Source organism: Castor canadensis, chromosome 8, assembly GCF_047511655.1.
Source record: "Castor canadensis chromosome 8, mCasCan1.hap1v2, whole genome shotgun sequence".
Taxonomy (NCBI): domain Eukaryota; kingdom Metazoa; phylum Chordata; class Mammalia; order Rodentia; family Castoridae; genus Castor; species Castor canadensis.
The window spans coordinates 94,608,233-94,613,294 of NC_133393.1; the positions used below are offsets into that span (position 1 = coordinate 94,608,233).

At 33.0% G+C, this 5,062-nt stretch overlaps 1 pseudogene; it reads left to right on the forward strand.

Moving 5' to 3' along the window:
* The first annotated feature begins 3,850 nt into the window (after window positions 1–3,850).
* LOC141425536 (ubiquitin-conjugating enzyme E2 H pseudogene) lies at window positions 3,851–4,296 on the forward strand (annotated as a pseudogene).
* The last annotated feature ends 766 nt before the right edge of the window (window positions 4,297–5,062 follow it).

The window sequence follows — 5,062 nt, forward strand, 5'->3', positions numbered from 1 at the left end:
TTTTTGTCCCTGAAAGACGGCTTGGTCTTGTTTTAAATGTAATTAAATTACTTGCATTTCCAGTTGATTTTTCTGAGGACTTATTTTTAAGGGTTGTGAATGTAACTATGAATGATTTACCTGGGAGGAATTTGGGCTTGCTAGTTAAATGTAAACTTTCTGAAATCTAGGTTGCATGCCCAACTTCTTGAGTAGATTTCTCCATGAATGTTACTTGGAGCTGGGGTCACCCCCATATCCCATAAAAACTCTGGCAATTATCCACTTTATACTATGTCCCTGTCATTTTTTGCCTGATCTCAAAAATCTTCATCATTCTCATAAGCAAGTCAAGTTTTTCTGGAAAAACTTGGTATGAATGTGCTGCAGAATTTCAGTGCTTTTTCCTTTATAGATTCTTCCTGTGTTGAACTATATCTTGCAACTAAACTATCTCAACCTTCCTAAACTTTTATTTGAGACAGAATCTTGCTGTGGAGCTTGGACTAGACTTAAACTCAGGATCCTCCTGCCTCAGCCTCCTGGCTTACCTTCCTTTCTGGACTTTCATCACCAGATTCTTAGACCTGTGACAGTATTGTGCTCAACATGGGATCTCTGACTTTGCACTGGGGTCTACAATGTGTCCCCTGGAAATTTTATTTTTCACATCATTGCTGATTTTATTACTTTTTAGGATATTTCTGTGCTATTAGTTATCCATTATCTAATTTTCATTTACTTGTTTTTATTTGTGTTTCTTTCCTTCAGATATCATCTCTGTTTATAATAGGAGTAAGTCTAAGTGTTTCATCCCATTGTGGCAGAAGAAAAACCCCAGTGTAGAAACCTTTTGTTATTAAATCATTGCAGAAAACAATTATTTCACTTTTCCTCTTACACATATTTATAATTAATGGGAAATAAATCAGTTCGGTGAACATTTTTGTTAATAATAGAACTTACTCACAGAGTTTAAATAAATGTGTTTTATTTTTCTATAAATGTTTGTATGAAACAGATGCTGTGTATTCATAAAATTCACTAATAAAATACAAGGCAGGAACTTTATATGAATCTTTTGTTTTTCAATGTCTTTTTCTGTACTTCATTGATATTGCAGGGAATAATTTAACTTTTACTCTTAAATTTTAATGAGGAGTAAGTACATTAGTAATTGGAAAAATGATCTTATTTGTTTTAGAATATAGATTCATTTCAAAAGCAGAACTTTCAATTTATTTTTATCATATGTAATTTTAATGAAGAATTCAACTAAAATCCCTGTGTAAATCAAATTCTCAACAGCTTGAACTCTGAAATCAGACTGATTAAGTTTGAATACCGACATTTCCCTTTACTATGACCCAGCAAAGATTATACTTTTTGCATGTTGTCAACAAATGGAGTTAATAGTATTATCTGTTTCATAGAATTGTTTTGAAGAAAAATTATAATATGTGTATATATGCATATACATATGTACATATAGTGTTTAAAACAGTTGTTACATCCAATAAGTTCTAAAGTGGTTATTATTATAATTATTCCTACATACAAGAGAGAAAAACATTTAGAAAACAATTCAAGATAAAAGTTTCAATGCATAAAATATACAATCTCTAAAACACAATTAAATCCATATTTATGATAGAAAGTAATAAATTGATGAGACAGATTAAATAACATTTCTGTTGATTACTCAAGTTCTCATCTGACTGAAGTAAGACAAAGATGTCACCATGTAAAAGAATAAAACAGAAGGTTGTCTTTATATCTTAGTATTCCAATCCAGAACCTCTGTGCCTATGCAGACTATATAAAAGACAACCCAGTGTTGTAGGTCCAGGTCAATGTTTCACACCAGTACAGACAGAGAAGGGAAGAAAAAATTGCCCTGAAGTCAATAATGTGAATTAGTAAATTAGAAGTTGAGAATTATGTAAACAATCCTTACTCTTTGTTTAAGAAAAGACATCGACATCTCCCCACTCAACAAGGAGCATCCACTTAAACAATGAAAGACAGAAATATGAAACAGGTCGTGTTAACGGAGGGGATTAGTGAAAGGATAATGGAGGATGATATGGTTGATGTACTTTCTAAACATGTATGATGTAATATTAAAACATACTGAAGTTATTTTAAGAAAGGAAATAGAGTAGGAGGGAGAATAATGGAGGGTATAATATGTGTATATATGCAAATGTCACAATGAACTAACCTGTGTAACTAACAAAAATGTAAAAAAATTCAGAAAATTAAGTAATAGAGATTTTTGCAAAGATAAGAAATCTCCTTTTCATGTTGTAAAATGTGAAACAATATTCTGTCCAATTTATAAGACATATAATGTACTAATAATTGTCATAAATTCAGCTCATCATCTGGGATCATTTTTATTATTGCTAAATTAATTTTTTAGCATGCTTGTTGTTGTCCTTATGTAATTATTCATTTTTAAATTATGGTCATTAAATAATGACCAATGAGTGTAAGGGAATGTATTTTATCTACTGCCTTTAAGCAGAGGTCTGAATTATATTCTCTATTCTAATATTTATAAAAAGTTCAGACTTAGCCCTTAATTAGAAACTGATTAATATTTACTGCTCAATAAATTGACTAAAAATCTCTACCCCATCTAATTTTTCTAATGAGTTAAAAGTTGCAATTCAGAAGTCTTCATGGCTGACATTAGTTTATGATGGTGAGATAGCAAAATACATAGTTTGTTTTGCAGACCAAGCACTGGTGAAAGTAATGAAGAGTTATGTTAATAGCAAAGTCATCATAACTGACATTGTAGCCAAATAATGATAGGATTTGTGCACCATCAAGCCATCATTTTGACAAAGTGGATATTCCTACCAGAGACATTTAAATGCCCTAGAAAACAGTACAAAGAAGAAGCTTTTTTATGCAATAATCTTTATTGAACTGTGCTTTCTCACAATTGAGGGATCTGATGGGAATAATCCAATTACAGGACACAGTGTTATGTGAGAAATAACCAAACTAAAAACTATTGTAGCAAATACAATTAAAATTGAGTAAAAAATTTAATGGTACTCTTTATTCACAATTTTGATATACTATATTTTGTAAAAATTTTTGTATAAAATTTTAATTTACTTAGATTCAATAATGAAATTGGATTTGCTATGAAGTCTTATAAACAAACAGTACAAATCTGCTGCTTGTTTTCCTCATTTTAAAGTATTTGGATTGGATAGTGCTTAAATACTAAACAAATACATAAGAATTCATGAGTAACTGAATATAATTATCAGATGAACATTGGTGAGAGCAGTGAAAACTTAGGCTTCTTTCCTAAGGCACTTAACTTCCTTAGGTTTCTTGTTTTCATAGCCTTTGAGTGTCTAATAATGTCCTTACAGACCAGAGTGAAAGGTCACTACTTGTGTGACTCCTGTAAGGTATTGTATATTAGAAAATATCTTTTTTTATGATTTGCTGTAAATTTTCTTAATAAAAATAAAACAATGAAATACATGTCATAGAAAGAATTCAAGATAAGGGAAAAGTTTGTACACATATTAGATAAAAATACACACTATTTCTTACTTTTACACAGTGTGAAAATCCAATCCATACAAATGAGTCAATAAGCCATTATTTCAAGCTTTGATATCACTCTTTTTTTCTAAATTCAGGATAACTATGTACATGAAGAAATCTAAATAAAGCAGAATGGGCTCATACATAAGATTAAATGTCTAATTTAGGAAAATTGCTACCACATGAGTTTTCATTCTGTTTGATAAAGGGGACCTGACTCTAGCACAATGCTTGAAGCCAGTAATTCCAGTTCTGCCAGCAAACAAAATGAAAAAGTTTTTGAGGATTCATGAATAAAATTTTCCATCCCAACATTGATGAACCTCAGGAACTGTGTGTCTAGATGTAATTAATCAAACTTGGAGAGCTCTCTATGATCTTACCAATATATTTGAGTCCTTCCTATCCCAGTTGTTGGCATATCCTAACCACATAGATCCTCTCAATGGTGATGCTGTAGCCATGTACCTCCACTGACAAGAAGAATATAAGCAGAAAATTAAAGAGTATATCCAGAAATACACAAGGGAGGAAGCCCTGAAGGAGCAGGAAGAGGGCACTGTAACAGTTCATTGGAGAGTTCTATGTCTGACTTTTCAGAAGACGAAGCCCATGACATGGAGTTGTAGTAGAAAAAGCACCTGCTTTTCAGAAAGACTATTATTTCCTAGCCATGAGAAGCAGACTATAATATTCATATTTAAACAAAGCAACTTTTTTTATTTCTAAACAAGGTTTTTAATGAATAATAGCACTGATATATGTGTATTATATATCACCCTTTAGATCTTGATTCCTTGGTCATTTCTCAACCTGAGGTGTATAGCATACCCTACATTCCATTTCGGTAGCAGTATGTGGTCTGAATGCATGCATTCATAAGTCCATTTAGCCAAGTCAGCACATGTGCTACTGAACTGTCAAAAGAAATAGCCCTCTGATAGACAGACCCAAGTAAAGTTTACAGGAAAAAGTTACTGCTTTTATTGATGGTTCCAAAGAAACAAACCAAACCTACTAGCTGTTGAATGAAGATAGAATAAGTGCTTTTTCAGAGTGAAGAGAAAAACAGTGGGGAGGAAGAGGCCTGCTTTGGGAGCACTTAGAGCCAGCCATGTACCAATCAGCTGCTCCTCCCTGGGAGGCCTGGGTATCCCATTTCTGTGGAGTGGAGCAGCAGTGGAAAACAGGGAGTTAACTGGAGAAGTGGAATTTAATGATTTTTTTGACTTGGATTTTAAGCACATTTTTATATGTAGCTTCCTGCCCTTCTTGCTACTAGACTTGGAGCCACAGTGTTTTGCTTTGGAGAACCACTGGGAAGTGTTCTCTGAACCTGATTCTTTTTTCTTGGGGTCTAACTTGTGATCAGACCTGTTTTTGAAAGGACAGGAAAGGAGGGGAACAGTGACAGGAAGATGATTCCTCATCCAAGACCCGTGCACAGCCACATCCTGTATTGGGCTAGTTTGAGACCACTTCCCTGGACTGAGAGCTTTAA